This window comes from Lissotriton helveticus, chromosome 5_1 (assembly GCF_964261635.1).
Source record: "Lissotriton helveticus chromosome 5_1, aLisHel1.1, whole genome shotgun sequence".
NCBI classification, from domain to species: domain Eukaryota; kingdom Metazoa; phylum Chordata; class Amphibia; order Caudata; family Salamandridae; genus Lissotriton; species Lissotriton helveticus.
In genome coordinates, this window is record NC_136065.1 from 1,491,645,108 (window position 1) to 1,491,665,520 (window position 20,413).

A 20,413-nucleotide genomic window follows, 5' to 3' on the forward strand; every position below is an offset into this window, starting at 1 on the left:
GCTGGGGGAGGTGAGGTGAAGCACAACTCTTAGTCCCAGCCATCTTGCAGATGGGTGGACTCAGCCAACTAAGGACAGGCTCATGCCCCCCTCCCACTGGAGAGTGGGATAATCTCAGGTTTACCCACCCCTGGGAAGGCACCTATTCGTCCCTACCTTTTACCTACCTGTAACGCCCCTAAATCTATCATTTAGGGTCACCCCTAAACCTTGCTTCCTCAGACAAGAAGAAACTACAAGAAGAAGAATGACCAAACAAACATTCAGCAGCTAACAAGAGGAAGACGCTCACTGACTTGGCCCCAGTCCTACCGGCCTGTCTCCACCTCGAACATGCTCCTGCAAAATCCCGGTATGTCCTGCTGCCAGCAACCTCAAAAACCCCGGCGTTCCTGCCCGCCTTCAACCATAAAGACTTTGTCTCCCGTGAACACCAGATTTGTTGATCTGCAAACTCTGGCCTTGGCCAGAATGCGCAAATCTGCAAAACTCTGCACCCGCTGTCCACGGCTCGACCTCGAGTGGGAAAACACCACAAGGAGGGGACCCCATTAATCCTGACCCAAGATCTGTTGACCCGTGTCCTGCCTCAAGCCTCCAGTCGATGCTTGCAGCCTAACTCCAGAAGGTCCCCCCAAACGCAACCAGGAGCTTTTAAGATGATCCGACACCAAAAGGCACCCTTGCACTCGACACCCCAAGCCTCGGGTAGCCAAACCGATGATGCGTAACCAACCCCCAATTTCCCAACTTACCTCCCGAAGTGGTGGTTGCACCCAGAACACCTTCGTCCCCAAGCCTGCAGTGCTTTTGCATACTGGAGACTCCCAATGGAAAGCTCAAGGGCTTCCACAGCCGAAACAGCACTCTGCACCCGGTCGCCCCAGTGCCACTGAACTGAGGGTGCATCTTTTGTGCTGCCCTTAACCTCCATTTGCCCTGAGCTTAAGTCCAGGAGCTTTGCTCCCACAACCCAGTGGCCTGCTCGTCAGCAGCCACCAACCAGAGGCCCCCTATCCCCCTTTGGATAACATTGGGCCTCAGCACTCTGCACCTGGCCGCCCTAGTGCAGCTGAGGGTGTAGCAAGAGTGCATCCATTAACCTGGGGAACCTCAACCCTCACTACCAAATACTGACCTTCATACCTATAACAATATTTTCCTCCATAGGATAACATTGACTGTTTTTCTTGGAAAAGAGTCTAAGTGTGGACTTTGAAAACCTAATTAAATATACTACTCTGAGTAAGAAAAGTAATCTCAAAAGTAACTTAACTGTAATTTTACTTAAAAGCCTATTCAAGTCTATGTTCTGTATTTACAAAGTATTGCATTTATCTGAAACCATTCTGTAAGTCAAAACAAAGTGCATATACTATTATCAATCCAAACTGTAAAATTACTGCAAAGTACTTATCACTTGTTTCCATGTCTTGTACTCACAAAATATATTTGTTTGCCAATATACATTCCATTAAGTCTTTTTATTATTACTAATCAGATATATGTTCTACACTTACCACAATTGATGGGGTCATAAGAAAACGGCAGATAAATAGCGATGATGGGAAAGCACTACTTTTGTGTCACGTCTTTTACTGGCATGAATGTGCCCACAGCACACCAATTTCACTGTGATACATTACAAGTGCTAAAAGGAGCCCATCTCCTTTCAAATGCAAAATCAATGTGTATATACACAGTCTTACATTTATTACATGCTCTTTGTTTTACTCATTTCAGAGGAGAACAGTGTTTTCTTCATTACTCTAACAGAGTGAACTCACCCATACAGAGTAGAGCCAGGGGAACATTCCCCAAATCACTATGAAGATCCCACACAATCTCTTTGATCAGAGAGATTACCTCCTGGTGGAGGATAAGACCCACTGAGGAAACTGTCAATTACTACTACATCAGTGGCTAAATACACACATTGGCTGAAAACAGTTGTTGAGGGCCCTAGAAATTTCCCCCAGGGATCCTCCCAGAACATATGATTTCTCTCACTTTTGATGTTTTGGTACATAAATTCGGAAGCAGAGTGGAGGTCATACACTTCTTGCTTCTCTCTCCCTCATTTGATATTTATAAGCATTAACTATCGCAGCAGCCTGTCAAGAGCACATGAATTGGTTTGCCAGTGGTGCTCTGACCAAATTTTACATTCCTTCACATGCCAGCCAGTTGGCCTGAATTACCCTTGCCTGTCTCTATTGTGTTTTCTTCTTTTCAAGTTTACATTAAGGCATTGCATCAGAATTTACAAATGTGTGTCTGGATTTGGAAGTCAGCCATGAGTGACAGGGTTTACAACATCTAACCCCCACTTCAAGGGGTGGTCTGCGATCTCTAAATAAGAAAGTCCCTTTGTTTGTTCATCCCCATTGATATAGGTACAACGCACTATATGTAGCAAAAGGCACATCTACAACATGACCAAGGGCGTGCTGATTTTTTTACTGTTCATAAAATCAAATGGGGATTTCCACTAAGGAGTACAGAACATTTACTCCTCTTGCCGTTCTTGCAATCAGATCTGAAATGACTCTACTTCATCAAATTCTCCAATATTCTCAATTGAAAATTAGCCATAGAAATTGTAGGAACTGGGGTTGCAGAGAAAATTAAAATAGCTCAACTGTGAGCTTAACACTGTGGCTGAGGCTAGAATGCTGGCTTGCTAATTTAAAATTTTAGGATGTAAGTAATTATCAAAATGCAATCAGATAGACTTGTACAACTTACAGCAGAGAATACATTCAGCCTTTTATCATTTGAGTCCCGTATACTCAGGCCTTGATTTCGAACAGACCACACAATGGAGAGGTCTTTACCACACCATCTAAGTACCAACACCACTGGGTTTGCCCAATAAATACATTTAATTCAGAGATTTCCATATGAGCATGAGTAACTACATGCAGAACATGTTTCTTTCTGGAGCAAATTCTGCATGCATCAGAATTTACTGCATGTTTCACAGTGTAAATTTCGATCACACTCCACACAGGATTTGAACTTTACTCATTCACTTAGAATTGCAGCCTCATGTCCTAAACCTAAGACTATTCACTGGGGCATAGGCATTCCAGAAAATATTTTGAACGTTACATCAAAAGCGGTTGTTTACTTGCATTTTGATCCAAAAATGTATTTTAAAATCATACATATTACGCAAATGCAAAGGACCAGTCTTCATCAGGAAGACATACTTCCAACAAAGGAACCTACGGTTGAGAATTCTAAACTTCAGAATATTTGTCAAGATCTTGCTCTTTTCCTCATGATGACTATACCCACAACACAACAGTGTGCTACACAGCATACTCAGACATGACAAACTATGTCTCTCACTTAATGGAGAGTTACATGTATACGTGTGTCATTGTACATTGAACTCTGCTTCCTGTTAGAAGCAGATACATTTGTGTAAGGAGAACTATATTACACAGTAAGACAAATGTGATACAAGTATGACTAACATGTCATAATTGCTGCTTCTATGGACATATACGTTTATATATACAGGGGTTTAAATATGCTATAAAGCCTTCAGAAATGCCATGTGTATTTATATGTATATGTTAATTACCGTTCTTTAAGACGAACAGATTATATACTTCACCACTAGATAAATGTGCACATCATGTTGAGTATATATTGCTGCTTCTATGTACACATAGATATTTAAATACAGGGGTTTTGTCCAGCCAATAAAACGTTACCAAGTGTTATGTGTATGTATGTAGGCTTAAGTTAATTTCAGTTTTGTTATAAAAAGAAATATAAAAAAACATACTCCCTTCAAACTTTGTCTCATCCCTTCTTCTGACTCTTGCCAAACATTTATGACTCATATGAACACCCAGCAACCTTTTTAAACTTCCTATACCTTTTCAAGCCATGTTCTCCCAACTAAGGGCCCGATTCTGATGCAGTTTGGAAAGCTTCCTGACAGAATGGGTTTAGGAATGGTTTCTGACCGAATCAGATCAGGAAAGTCCAACCGATCGAGTACGATGCATCCGGATGCTTCCAGATACAATTTGGTTGGACTCCCATTGACGTCAATGGGAGCCTTTGTTCTGACTGAATGCGTAGGCTCCCATTAAAAAAGGGGTGGCTGGGGAAAATCAGGCACCCTGTGGCAGGCACCCCCTGGTGCCTGCCACACTGTGCATGGCTGGTAAAGGGGGATCCATGGGTACCACCACAGGCCCAATTGGGAAGGGTCTGGGTGCAGGGCGCCCACTACGGGCCCCAAAAGTCTGAGTCTGACTGCCAATTCGAGTCAGGCAGCACATTTCAGAAAGGCTGTTTCAAATCCAGCATCGTACTCGGTTGTTCAGAAACGAAGCCCATAGAGCCATACGACTCAGTCATTCCAAATGCCGTTAGAATCGGATTAGAATATTCCTAACGCCTAACTCGCATTGTACTCAGTCGGTCGAAAACCTTTCCGAGTCGGTAAGAAAAGACAGGTTCCCGATCCGATTTGGATGGAGCAAATGATGTTTGGAGGCTTCCCTAACCACATCAGAATCAGGCCCTGAGAGGGAAACATGACAACTACCTACCAAAACACCTTAGTTCCCCTTTCAAATCCATTTCCATCTTTCTATCCCTACTATACACTATACTAAACACATGACGGAGCAAGAGCACAAACTTAACACAACTAATGCTCAAGGAAGAAAAACACTTATTAGTATTCTACTGAAAATTAAACTCTAAACTTGGGTTCCAAAGTAGTGCACTACCTGCTGCAAAGCGCGTCAACACTTTATCACGGTAGTATAAAGCTCTGTATACATACAGGGCCTCATTTACAAGGCCATTGCGCATGACTCACCAGTGGGGCAGTGTGCCTGCCCATATTTACCAATCCACATAAAGTCGCCCTGCATGACTTTTCATGGCCATGTAAATATGGCCCCCTTTCACACATTACTCTTTGGGAAAGGGGCATTCTATGGATATTGCTGAGGGTGTTCCCATGCAACATCAATGGAACCTGACACATTCCTAGATATACAAAGTTTTGTAAAGCTGGGAGTGCATCAGAAACCTATGCCTCTCCAGGGGAGGCATAAGTGTGGCGCAACGAGAAGCATACTTTTATTTCTCAAATTAATCAAAAGAAAAATGGACACTTGTAACAATTCTGAACCAGTGGTTAGAAGATGAAACATCCTGTTACAAGTGTCCATTTTTCTTTTGATTAATTTGATACTTACCATGGAGAAATAAAATGGACACAAACCTTTTCCTCCTCCCTACCAGTTGATTAATTATTACTTTTATTTCTCACCGTTTTTTTCTCTTTCTATGCATGATGCATTCTGAAGAATGCTTAGAAAGAGAAAAATGCCAGCAATGATTGTTTCTGTGCAGGAAGGTGTCCCTTCAGCACAAAAACAATAATTCCCGCGATGCAGGCACCCATACAACATGACGCAAGGGTGCCTGCACCTTCGTATGGCAGCCAAATATGCGCCAGCACAGGGTAAAGCACACGGACGGGTCATCTTGTTAATAATACTTTGCATCCCTGTGTTTTTAAAATAACACAGCTCGTTGCAGCAAAATGGCTTGTGGTGGCGTGCTGCGTCATTGTTTTCTAAATGAGGCCAACAATGGCAATTTCAAGTACAAAGGGACCGAATACGAGTCAGGATGTACATTTTGCCAAATGTACAAAGAGGAGTTTTACAGGGATCAAATAGTGAGTTGTGTGCTAATTATTGCATTCCCACAGCTTTACACTGACACATTTCAATAGGTACAACGTGACACAATAAGTCAGGAGAACACGCCCAAAAAAAAAGTAAAACAAATGTTGATGCGATAATAAAGTGCATGCAAATGTTATGTTACATTCCTACGACAGTAACTTGTGATAAGATCTAATAATTTCCTAGGGCATAAACACCTTACTTTGTGCATTAAGGACGAAAACGTTTCAACTTTTGAAGCTACAAAGTATGCTGAAAATAGCATTGCTTAGACAATGGCAGCAAACAAAAAAGCTCCAATATGTCACTGATGGTGACTTACTTGCCCCACTTACCTTACACAGGCCCCCCGTCATTGGTCTGCAAGGGAATTCTTGTTTCCAGAATTTCTGATGGCGTTACATGGTGTACTATCAAACTAATGCACAACGTTTACTGTTGAGTGAAATGTGTCCCTAGTCTAGGAAAGAACTGCGCATGGCAGTTGTATTATATTTGTTTAACGCCATATACCATGAAACAGTCCCTCATGAATTTGCCAGAAGTCAATTTGACTAATATAATGACAGGCAAATCACAACTTTAACAATTCCTTTTGTAGTGTCTAATGAAATGTAATGCTAGAAATACAAATAAGGACTCTTATCTGCTAACATCACTGAGAGCGAAGCCCACATTCTTTCCTTGAAGAAGTCACCAGAAACGAGGGTCTGAACAATTTATACATTCCCACATAACTGTGCTTAGTCGAAGCAAGTATCAAGAGATAGGAGGAGAAGGTATATTATCAGGACTTCATTAGCAGTGGAATAATTATCAGAGAAATTATGATCACACTGCTAGTCACTGTGGAATTGTAATTAATTATTTGAGCACAGCTTTTGCTCATATTGGTTCCACAACTGTTTTCATAACTTTCAATATTTTCAGAAAAATATATTACTTTAAAAGTAGAAACTATTCAGTACAGCAGTCTTTTTAAGGGAGGTATGGTGTAGTTTTTGAACTAACTAAGTGTGAAATACAAATTAGGATGAAAAAACGGACCCAGCGCAATGCCCCTGCTTTCTTGTGAAAACTCGGTAGCTGTATTTACAGTAACAAAATCAACATGATCCAGGTTCAAAACATCAAGGGGCATATTATCAAGGGGGTTTATCTCCGCTTTTTTGGCTTTAAAAGCCAAGAAAGCGGAGATAAAAATATCTCCCTATTACCTAGCTGTCGCTATCACCAGTTAGCGACAGCTAGTAGGAGATAGCGACCATCTTGGGCCCCGCTTTGCATGTCAGTGAAATTTATAACTAAGGACATGCAAAGTGGGCGTGCCAAGATGTTAGCGACTGGAAACTGTCGCTAACATCGCTATCTCCTATTACCAACTTTTGGAGATATTCGCGCTAAGCGCGAATATCTCCAAAAGCTAACACCTGCTCCTGAGCAGTTCTTAGCCATGTTATCCAATGGTAGGTGGATAACAAGGCTAAGAGCATTAGCTCGGTAATGCTTGAATATCGCTGACCTTTCAGCGATATTCATGTATTTCGGCCTATTTTTATCGCTTAGGAGATAAACCTTGATAATAGCAAGGTTCCTAAGCGATAAAAATCGCCGCAGCTCGGCGATAAAAATATTGCCGCTAAGCCAACATAGCGATAATTATCGCTAGTTGTTGGTAATATGCCCCCAAATTTAATATTGTTAATAGTGAGAAAGCCGATGTTAATAAGAATAATGTTATATTCATCTATAAAAATGAAATCCCATCTTTCGTGACTAATTCTGCCATTATCAACTCCATGTCAACCCCGCTCAGAAATAACTAGTCAGGCAGGCCCTGAGACCCAGGCCCGAGGTCACTGTTTGACAGACCACAGGTGAGGTTGTATTTAACTGGTAGGCAAACTCTTGAACAGGAAACCCCTAGATCTATCCCACAAATAGGCGCAGCAACACCACAAAAGTACAGGGTAATGGACCCAATAAACCACACATGGCTGGAGGGCTACGCACACTCCCAAAACACCATAAAGGCCGATGCGGCATGAAGTTAGAAACACATACCCAATCAGGATACAGCACACACAGTAGACACAGTAATCACGCACCCCCATTACCTGTCATCTAGACACATTACCCACTGGCTGCATTGTGTCCGTGCAAGGTTGAAGACCAACTGGATTTCTCTTTGAAAACATTAATTTATGGCTTCAAAGACATCAGTTTACAATCGTTACCAAAAAAAACAATTGCTAGAACGGTATTATGGCATTCAATGAATTATATAAAAAACAATGTCAGATCGATTGTAAGTTGAGATGGTCCTCAGACCCTAAACCTATAACTGTTCTCCCGGCCACACTGTTTAATTAAATGAACTTTTCTTGTTTTGCCACACACATCTTGTCTCTTGTTTTTTTAAGGTATTTCATGTTCAAGCAATAACATTATAGAGCCTGAGAAGTTAATATATAAATAGCGTCTTCGAAAACCCACCCTCTCACTGACTCACCTTAATGTGCCACATCTCACTCTCTTTCCATGTTTGGCACCAAAAAAGCTCATCCATTGCCGTAGGCTTGAATGCTCCATCACAGATCAAGTACAAATACTTGTCATTATGACCTCTATAACTATCAATTCAAAATTCCAAAGCAAAACTTTAATATCCCAATTAAGTATAATCAACAACCAATTATGAGTTCGCTCATAAACCTTTGGGGCTTATTTAGAGTTTGGCAGTCAAGATACTTCCTCAAAATGTGCAGATATCTTTTCCGCTGTATTACAAGTGACATAGGCTATGATGGACTTCTAATACAGAGGACAGGATATCTGCCAAGTTTGTGATAGAGTATTTCTTCTGCCGAGCTCTAGATTAAGCAATTTGTCTGATCAATATTCACTCCACCCAAAGTATACCCTTGATATTCATTACCATTTTTCTAAATCTAACAATCACTTAGTTGGCCATACTGAGAGATGGTCCAAACGTGTCTTAATCACAATTTCTTTGATCATTTCTGATGTTTTCACAATACAGTCATTCTCAAGAAAAGAAATGGCAAAAGAGGAGCATGGGTAATCCCTGCACATTCCTGATCACTACTTGCCTAGGATGGTGAGCTTGCTGAATGGATTCCAGTGAAGATCTTGAAGATCTATATATGGCTTCTTTACATTGATTCCCCATATAGACTTTGAACTGACTTTCACCTGTGCATTTCTAACAATGAATTACCAAGGAAAAATCAATGCATTCAATGTACTTCAACTATCACATGCAGACAAGCCATACAGAGTCCCAGGGACTACTAAGCAACATTTCATAGGTGTCAACTGTCCAGGGCTGGAGTATAACTGCCTTCATTATTTCAACTCCAGTGGGCAGATGCATGAACTGCATTTCGTGGTATATAAAGTAGTACCACATTAGTACAACGTACTTACTACAAAAGGCAATTAACAAACCCCACATCTTCAAATCTGCAATTCTCCTATCTGTTCTATCTTTTCTATAGGGAGATCACTACATATCTAAAATGTGGGAGAGACCATGGGGAGTAACTGGAAAATGGGGAATACATTCTACAAAATTAGAGGGTTACAGAAGAATAAAGGGGGATTTAAGGAGGCACATGCTAATACAAACACCAGCCCTTAAAAGAGTAGAACCATTGCTGTTTTCAAACAACACTTCTAAAGTTATTATAGACAACAAACAGTTATAAATGCACTACAAAAAGTCATTACAGGAACTGCAACACACTTATGAAGTAAATAATTGAGACATAATCTTAATATAACACTCCATTGGAATTATTTTTAGAATAATTATATTACTTTGACTGTTAATTTAAATATACATACATATCATTGTTTTAACCTCTTCCATGCTCATGACGGCTCCCAGCCATCATGAGTCACGGTGGGCGTGTGCTTATGATGGCAGGGAGCCGTCATGACCACACCTGCGATCGGAATGTTCAGCACTGCGGGGGAATTCGCGCCGCAGTGAAGAGGTTAAGGTTAGAAATTATATTAATTTGAAAATTATTTTTTGTATAATACATGATATTTTGTAATCACTGTATATTCTCCTGTATCGAATTTCTTTATAATCTGCATCTTGTGACACACCCACTTGCCGATAATAAAGAATAGATGTCAGAACTCGACTTTCATAAAAGCTAAAATATTTCTACATGTTTCTACACATTCCTAGCTAGTACAGCTCTCATAAAAAATAAGAAAACAACTGACTTGTATTAAGCTGTTTCTAATAACTGTTTGCAGCAAATAACTAACAGGTTTTTGAAGTGATTAATTTTGCACTAGAGGTTTTATTTTTATTCTTAATGTTTGTAAACATGCTCGTCTTTGATATGAAAGAGCTACACACCTGCGGCCTGATTCACAAGGGTAATTTTAGAGGTTTGGTCTAAACATGAACCAAATGTTCAAGTTTATGTCTTTGGGAATTCACAAAAGGCATTTACAAGTCCTATCTTCAGGTCTGCACTTGGTTTAGATCAAACGTTTAAGTTTACCTTTGTGAATCGGGCCCCAAGGATTTAAGTGGTTTGTGGGAAAGGTAGTGATGTGACAATGTATTTTATGAGATAAATTACCCAGAGGCATACATGATAAGGATATTGCAAGGCCTCATTCCTCTATATGTCATGGAAGTCCTCTGTGACTTTCAATATCCCTATCATGTGTGGCAGGGGGTACTATATCTCTTACCATATTTTGAAAATGTATTATTCAATTAAAGATAATTATATTACATTTGCAAAGTATTATATAAAAGTTAAAATACATTTCAATTAATTAAACAGATGTATCAAGTCAACTCAAATATGCTTTCTTAGTCTTCAAGTGAGCCATAAAAGTGCAGCAGTACTTATATGGCTTGTGAGAAGTTGGCCTGGTATATGATGCTCACTAGTTCTAGTGATCACCTTGTACCATGCCAAGCAACCCTTATGATGATTGGTTGTAAGTCAACCTTATAGACCAGCTATCCTAGTGGTAGCATGGACAAAGCAGTCCTAGGCTAAACTCTGTAAAGGCATGTGAAGCAAGCTGTTTTACCATACACAATCCCCTTGAATACCAAATGAAAGGACACCACACAGATATATATTGAAAATATATATATATTTATTTACTACAATATCCCCTATACTCTTTATGAGCACAGAAGCAAATGTGTTAAAACAAAACACAGTTTAAATATACAAAAGTTGCACAATATGGATGAGCCCTAGGGGCCACCTAAACCATATACTAAAATAGTGGTATAAGACCACCAACCTGAAAGGAAATAGGCCTAGGGCCTGGGGAATCACTGGAGCTGTTCAGGACTAACAGTGCAGAAGTCGGGAAAGGCCCGCGGGACTCAGGTGCAGCGCTTAAAGCACACGCATGCACCAATGCAATGTCAATGGTGCGTAAAAGTTATAAAGTTACTGTGTTAAGAACCTTCCGACTGATCTAGAAGGACAAAACTTTAGATCTAGGCACTAGAGATGTGTACCAGTGTAGGAACACCGGCGTTGTTGAGTTACCTCACCCACAGGAAGCGGGTGCATAGGTGCCAAGTAGTGTCGGATTTCGTCACGCAGGTCGATGGTGCCTGGAGATGAAGATGCTGCAGGCGGGTCGTCGAGGAGAGTTCCGGTGGATCCAAGGGTGGATCTGAAGAGGTGAAGACCTGAAAGCAGAGGGGACAATGTTCAAAGTCACTAGCCAGTGTTTACCGTGGAACCAGGATGGAACCAGGCGATGTCGGGTGCAAATAGGCAAAGAGGGGTAACTTGTCTCCGCAGCCACGTTGACACGAAGAGGTCAAGGACGTCCAGGAGTCGATCACGAGCTGTCCCATAAAGGCTCTAGCTAATGGCAGTGTCGGCAACTTGATTGGAGCAAACAGGCCTTGGCTAATGCAAGCCACGCAGGAAGTGAAGAAAGCTTATTTCTCGGACCAGCAAGGTCAGAGGGGCTGCTCCTTTTTACAGGAGCGAGGGCCAGTCTGTAGCAACCAGACCAGTGGGTTAGATTGTAGATTTCGTCGCCAAGATGGCCACCAGCCAACGGGCTAGCGACCGGGATGACGCGTCGAGTGGCAAAGTGCAAAAGGGCCCCACGCAGATCGTGGAGATGCTGGGGGGCTGATCTTCGGGGCAAATGCTGCTCAGTAGTGGGGCTTTTCAAACCCCAAAGCACAGCATCGAGGGTGCCTCGGGTGCTGCGCAGTCAGCTTCTCGGGGTCTTTCAAGATGGCCCGTCCCACGTCTCTCGATGCCTCCACGGGTCTCTTCTTTTCAGGGACTGTGGATCAGGCTGTGATATGTCTGGGAATCCAGGTCTTGTTGGGCTCTGGGCTCGGGCTCCGGCGGGAGGCGGCGGCAAAGCAGACGTCAAGTTGCTGGTTGGTGCCTGTATTCACAGGGTGGTCACTCCTTGGCCACAAGGGAGATTCTCTTCAGTCTTCTGTGCAGCAGAATGTCGAAGTCCAGTTTTCTTCTTAGTTTCAAGTCGAGTTCAGGATGATCTGAAGTCTTGGGACACAGCTCCTACTCTTATTCCAAATCTAGGGGCCGGATTACCTGCTAGGTCTCTCCTCTGGGTGGGACCAGGAAGGGGGGTGGTTACACCCCCTTTCCTTTGTCCAGCTTTGCGCCAAGACTGGGGCTGGAGAGCCCCAGCACCGGTTTGAACTGGCATATGCACAGGGACACCTTGTGTGCCCCAGGCATGTCTCATTCTATTCAGCCCTGTCCTACCCAATACACAAAATCCTGTCTGGGGTGGTGCTAGCACCTGCCAAGGCAGGAAACCCTTTGCCCAAGCCTCCCTCGCTGGAAGGACTCCCAGCAGCAGGAGGTCAGACTTGTGTCTGTGGTGGCAGCATCCATTTTGTGATGCTGAGGCTCATGTTTAACTTTACCCGGGTTTCAGGTTATGTACATGTCGTGTCCCTCTAGAAGGGTGGAATGCTACCCCTGTGGCCAGAACTGGCGAGGGGTAGTATTCCAATTCGTATGACACCTTACTCGACATGTTTTGCTAAAGCCAAACCAAAGATAGCATTTAACCCCGAGGTTCATAATGCACTTAAGAGTATATGGTATGGCAGTATCATGGAACAGCTAAAGGACGTGGTTCCGAAAGCTGCAGACAGGCTCAGCTCATGCTAGAGCACCATCTCACATATTTCCAAGCACTCTGCCTCTAGGATTGATGAGGCCTTCCATAGGAGTGGCTGATAGGAACATATGTGTCCATTTTAAGTTAGATATAGACATACTATACCTAAGTAAGGGGTGACTACACCAACTTACCCCAGCTGAGTGATCAGCCAGTTGTGTCAAATATGGAGGCCAGGCCAGGGGTGGCATAATACATGCTGCAGCCCCTGGTAGGCCTTGGAAACACCTATGCCCTGGGTACCTGGGGTACACTGTTACAGGGGCCAATAAGGTGAACCAGTTCCAATTGTGTATGCACCTAAGGTACATGGAGTCCATTTTAAGGAGAGAGCAATTAGCCTGGGGCCCTGGATAGCAGGATCCCAGGCCAACTAAGTCAAAAACCAGCTAAACACTAGGCAAAAAGTTTGGGGGTGACCATAGGCAGATATCCACCTTCCTACATGGCTCACTTGTAGATAATAAAATTCAAGCATATATTTAGAATGTGGTTGAAAGCGATACAAATTTTATGTAATTCATATTAAATATTATATTCCCTCATATGTAAATAAATACATAATCATTTTATAACCTTTTCTGATCATCAAGGCTACTCAAAACATTAGTAATCACAGCCACACATACAGGGGAGCTGCTTTTTTAAATTCATAGACTCAGAGTATATACAGTTTTCAAAACTATGATAAGAAAATGTTTCCATGAAGTACTATATATTAAGCAAAATAACAATACGTGTAAAGTCCTGTGAATCAGTACTTTGTTACAGAGACAGGGGGGCAAACATGACGACCAGGTACCAACAACAGAAAATGCAGAAAGTTCAGCCTTAGGCAGGTGAGATAAAACGCGAACTGCATTCCAAACGCACAAAATATAAATGCTCCCTCAGATGTCTCATCTCATAATACTCAAAGATGTACTTTATTCTACATTTGCCTTAACCATCAATACAATCTAAGTGCTCACATAACTCTGGGATGCCCAGCTCCACAAAGTTTGGTTCACATCCGTAAGCTAATGAATAGATGGGTGATTGGGAGGCAGATAACCATAGGGAGGTCACCCCCCGGTGGGTTGGGAGGGGCGGGGGCAGTCTCCAGTGCATCCATTTTGGAGATTGGGCTACATATTTTTAAAAATGTGGGGCAAAACTTAATACATCTCTTTTTGTCATAGATATTTCCAGAGTCACAACAACCTTCAATGGTCTATTGGCTTTTAGGAATGTTATGTAAGAATGATACTTTCACAAGTACTGAGGTCTATTGGGAAGTTTTCTAGGGCTATGCCGTATGACATTTTTGAAAAATCTCCCAGAACTTTGTCCCTGAATCTCTCCAGGCATGTTATCTTTGCTAATTGTGACACATAGCAAAGCTACTTCAGTACAGCTTTAATTGGACTTTATTTAGAGTGGACATTTGAGGAGGTGTTTGCAAAGAAATAACATCATTATGAAATGCCCATTTTCTGGTGACCTTATTTTTGTTTCTGGGCACATTGGAGCAACATAGCAGTATTACTTGGCTTTCATTTCATCATGATGTAGTTTAAGAGAAATTACAAATTGTTGATTTCAGGGCCTTGTGTCAACAATGTGCAAATGTTTTTTGGGAAACAACCTATTTGGTGACATCCGTTTACTATGCAACACCACACAGACCAAAGTATGCAAGGTTTTAAACTGTCCTAGTAGATACATAAGGATATAGTGCAGACAAGTTCATTCCTGGTATTGGAACAATCTGGGATTATGACCTCACTGTGAGGAAATTTCTTCAGATAATGTAGCTTGCATGCATATGCTCGTGCTAATGGTGAAGCCAATTTCGATAGGTTTGAAGCAGGTGTCATCTGTACACTTTGGAAATATTTTCCTTCCAAGTTCAAAATCAGTTGTGTTTCTGCAGATTCAATACGCCTATTGTATATGTAATTTCAGAATCATCACAGGCAACCGAAAGAGTAAGGGCCAAGATCGCCAGGGGAGCAGCTGGCCACCGTGGTTCTGGTTCAGAGCACAACACAACATCCAGAGAGTGAGGGAAGTGCTATGGACGAGGGAAGCTCAACATCCTCATCTGAGTCGTCTTTTGGTGGACACTCCCTAGTGGTGGTGGACCTCACAGGAACTGTGAGCACATCATCCTTGTACATCACCCCATAACCATCTCCACCTTCCCTGTTGCTCCCTACACAGCTGGCCGGGCCTGCACCTCTAAGAGGGGTGCCATCTCCTTTGCTCCAGGCACCTCAAACCCTGCACTGGGTAAGGAGGGCATTGACCTCCTGAGAAACATTTATGTAGGTCAGACTCTACTACTGAATGCCATCTGCGGCGAGGCAGCCAACTGCAACAAATGGTAGCCTACCTGGAAGGCATTCACAGTGCAATGTCTGTCCTACTGAGATCTTTTCAGACTCTCGTCTTCTCCCTCACCACAGCCTCCCATCACCCCAAACTTGGTGCCCGCCCCCACTCCTTCCCCATCTCAATACCCTATTGCCAAACATGTCCAAACAACATGCACACAATCAAACGCACATACTCGTACAGACCCAAGAAGAACTTCTACACATAAAAACAAACTCCACAAGAAATACTTATGCACATCGAAACAGACAGATACCACACATACCACAATACCCACAGGCCACCCACCCACATTACATCTACACCCAGCACAGACAATACTAGTATACCTACATACACACACCCAACCCCATCAAATCCACGCACAGCACAGATGACACCACACTACATACACACACCCGACCCCATCACATTAACAGACAGCATGGGCAACAGCACATCCACATAAACATACCAACCCTATCACATCCATGCACTGCAAATACATCACACAATCATTCACACACCCCTTCCTATCATATGCACACACTGCAAATAAAACACCACACACTCATGCACACACTACAGCCCCACCATCACATCCACATCCAGCACACACCACTACACCCACCATCCCCTGCACATCAACATTCACAACATCCACACACAGGACATCTACAGCAAAACCCTCTACAGACACAACAATCCTACTATATACACCCAATAAACAGAAAGACTCACAATCTCGCACTCAACAGACACATGAGACACAAGACACACTCAAACCTGCAAAACAAATATCAGACCCACAAGCAACTGAACCCTCAACAAACACAGATACATCACATACTGCCACTTCCTCTACCTCCAGGACCCTACACCTTCCCCACTAGCATTCCTGTCTCTTACCTTGCTCTCAACCCTCAAAAACCTCTAACCACCCCTTTCAAACAAATCCTACTACTCCCGCATCTAAGACCACACTTTCCACATCCAAATCCAGCCTATTACAGACGCATCCACCCCTTCCACTTCATAATGCACCCCCTCCAATTGTCAATTCACCCCTTGCTCTTCCCAAGCACCCCTCCTAAACACAAGAACACCTGTTCCTCTTCACAAGGCCCCTCCTAAACAAAACCTCTTTTCTTCCCAAGTCCCCCTCCTAAACAAAAGTCAACCGCTTCCTCTTCCCAAGTCACCCCTCCTAAACCAAAATCCACCTCTTCCTCTACACAAACCTCCCCTTTCCAATAGAAGGACACCCCTCTCGAACCTAAACATCGCTCTCCCAAGTAAGATCAATGAGGAGTCTGACCTGCCCAATAGATTCCCTTTCTGAGGAGGTTCCTCTGACAGTGTCATTTGATGCAAGATTGATGGCACTGTACTCTGAACAGCTGTACTGTTGGGTTATGGACTGGCTTTTGGCCTTGAGTTATGTACTGAGTTAATCTCTTGTTTTGAAAATAAATATTTTGTTAACATTTAACACCTTCGCTGCGGCGGCTATTCCGCCACTGCGCTAAGGGGGCGGGGAGGCCGCGCGGCGCGGCCATGCTGGTGACGGAACCGCTCTGTCATCAGCCTCGGTTGAGCTGTGCTCATGACGGAGCAGTTCCATCATGGCCCCGCCCACTCAATGGAACGCCCAGCGCAGGCGCGGCGAGCAGGCCATGACGGAACCGCTCCGTCATCAGCACAGCGCCACCGCAGCTGATGACGGAGCGGTTCCGTCATTAGCATCGAAGGAGTTAACCACATTAGACTTGGCATTACTTTTCCATAACTATTGTTCTGTCCATTGCAATGATGCAGGGCTTAAATTGTGTAAAATATTTTTTTGTTTGCACATTATGACAGGTTATACAAAATTCATATTTACAATGTGGATTTTTATGAACATACACAGATTGATATGCTATGTAACGGGTAAATAGAGTATGGTCGGACATTCATCATAGTAATGACGACTTGCACCGCCTAATCGATGTGTGATGATTGATTGGGATATGTGACTACAGGTGTGTTTGTTTCACCTTGATTGCTGATCAAGATGAAGAGGTGTGTGTCTGTTGTCCTTGGATCCAGTGCAGGAGTTACACAGGACAGGGAAAATGGTCCATGAAAGGATATGTGCAAGATTCCAATTTGGGACTGACATTGATTGGGGTAGTATTTCAAATGGTAAAGGTTACAGCTTGTCTAGAGAAATGTCAGAACATTGTTTTATTGCACTTCTCTCTATGATGTGTGTTGCATATGTGTTTATTGTGTGGCAATTAGATATTTATTTATCTACACCAAGACAGTGATTACCAGCCATACATTTATCGATCCTCTTTTGTGCATGTGCCTCTTTTTTTAGGTTAGCCTCCACAAACATTTTACATGTGAATCAAGTGCATTTACTGCTGTGTTAATTTTAATATCTTGCACTTCAACATTATCTAGATATGCATTGCACTTGGTTATGTTATTGTTTGCCGAGTTATTTTTAAAGTCATGGGTCCTGTGCATCTGTTACCTGAGTGTGAAGGTGAGTAAAGGTGAGTTTGTGCCTTATATCTCTTCCATTCAACCAACTCCGGTGTGGAAGGTTGGCCTCCATAGTCAGGTCTGCAGGATGGCGCATCGGGATTGAGCCAGAGGGGAATCAGTCAGTCCTCCCTCTGACAGCCACTTTACCCTATCCTGACATCGATGCAGCCATGATGTTCTGGTGCCAATGGCGGGACCTCAGTGGTCTTTCATCTATGCATCCTCATGCTTTGTAATAAGACGGGCAGACCACCAAGTAGGCGGGCGGAAAATCCTACACTGTTTCAACAGCAGGACCATTTCCACCAAAATCGAAATCAGGCCCTAAGTCCAAAGGTGAACATTTGGCTGGGACGTAGTCCTCAACCTAGCCAACCAGCACTCCATCGTAGTTGGCCTAAAACATTTACTTTGTCCCAGTCCAGTGTGACCGTGAGTGGCACTTTATGCTTTTAGAAGATGAAATGCACAATTTCTTTAATGAATCTTTAAAATTCATATTGCCAGTTCCCTATATTGCATTTTTGTTGTTTTGATGATAAAAAATATTCTTCATGTTTATAAATTGGCATTGTTATGTTATGTTATGTTAAGGGGATTTTGTATAGCGCACTGTCACCGGAGGTATCATGGCGCTGAAAGGGTGCTGAGGAAACAGAGGGAATTTAGTGGGATTGTGGGAAAAGCCAGGTTTTTAGTGATTTGCGAAATTGAATGAGAGTACCGGAAGTCCTAACTGAGAGGGGAAGAGAGTTCCAAAGTTTGGGGCCGAGAAAGGCAAATCTTCGACCCCCAGATCTACAGAGTTTGAAAGGAGGGACCACCAGAAGATGTAAGTGAAGTGATCTAAGGTTACGTGAGGGACAGTAGGGGCAGATAAGGGATTTCAGAAAGGCGGGACAGGAACCAGAGAGAGATTTGAAAATAAGACAGCCAACCTTGAAGGCAGCCCTTGGGCTAACCGGGAGCCAATGTAGCTTGATAAGGAGGGGTTTGGCGGACTGCCACTTCGGAATCCCGAGGGCCAGTCTCGCCGCCTGGTTTTGAATGACTTGCAACCTATTGATGGAGCATTTGGGCAAGCCGTGATAGATGGAATTTGAAAAATCCAGGCGGGAGAGAACAAGGGCCATGATGACTTGAAGCAAGGCATCGGGAGTAAGAAGGTAGGCCACCTTCCTGATCCTGCGCAGTTGGAACATGCAGGAGGAAACCACTGTCCCCACCTGCGGCCCCAGAGAGAGCCCAGCGTCAATAGTGACCCCGAGGCTTTTCACCGAGGTTACCGGGGAGGGAGGAGAGCCAAGCTCTGTCGGCCAGAAATGTGGACCCCAGTGGACGGCGCTCCTACCCGGCAGGAGGAGCTCCGTCTTACCGGGGTTCAATTTCAGCTGGTTCTGACACATCCACTGAAAGATATGGGACATGACTGCCTGAAAAGTAGGAATAGAAGAGGGAGAGTTAAGAGAGAAAATGAGTTGTAGGTCGTCCGCGTAATTGAAGACGCGGACGTCCCACTGCCTCAGAGAAGAGAGAAGAGGGCGAAGATAGAGATTGAAAAGAAGAGGGGATAGAGAGGAGCCCTGAGGGACCCCACAAGGCAGATGTTCCCTAGGGGCCCTAAATGTACCTAGGCTGAGGGACTGGGATCTCCCCATAAGGAAAGATTTCACCCAGGCCAGCGCCAGGCCCTGGATGCCGGCCTGTTCGACACGGTGGAGAAGGATGTTATGGTCCACCGTGTCGAAAGCGGCCGACAGATCTAGTAAAACCAGGGCCTGGGAGGTACCCTTGTCAGCTCCGTCTCTCAAGGTGTCTAGGACAGCCAGGATCACAGCCTCCGTAGAATGACCAGGGCGGAAGCCGGCCTGGTTGGCCTCGAGAAAGATGGAACTCTCGATGAACCCCGAGAGACAGGCAGTGACATGGGCTTCCAAGATTTTTGAGGAAAAAGGTAAGAGAGAGATAGGACGATAGTTTGCCGGGACGGCAGGGTCGACTCCAGGCTTCTTCAACAGAGGTACTAGAACGGCCTCCTTGAAGGAGCTGGGTACCGTCCCGGAAAGAAGAGAAGAATTGAGCAGAGGAAGGATACAGTCGGGTAGAGAATGGCAGATGTCGCGAAGTATGGAAGGTGGACAGTGGTCGTCAGGGGAGCCAGACTTGATCCGGGCAGCCAGGTTGGCTAGAGATCTAGCGTCTAGTGGGGGAAGCTGGGTGATAGAGAAAGCATTATGAGGGGGTGTGATGGGAACAGCATCCAATGAAGTGACCGGGATAGTGCCCTTAATCAAAACAATCTTCTGTAAAAAAAAGGTGCTAAGTGCATTGCAAGATTCCTGGGTAGGGGCCTGGGACAAAAGCGTTCTGGCGTCAGACGTGAACTCGTCCAGAACTCTAAAGATCTCCTTCGACTTACAGGGAGCTGACAGGATACGCTCGGAGACATAGGCTTTCTTGGCTGCAGAGATAGCAGATTTGTACCTATTACGAGCTGCCACATAGATATCTCTACTTGACGGGCAGTAGTCTCTTCTCCATCTGCGTTCGAATTGACGAAG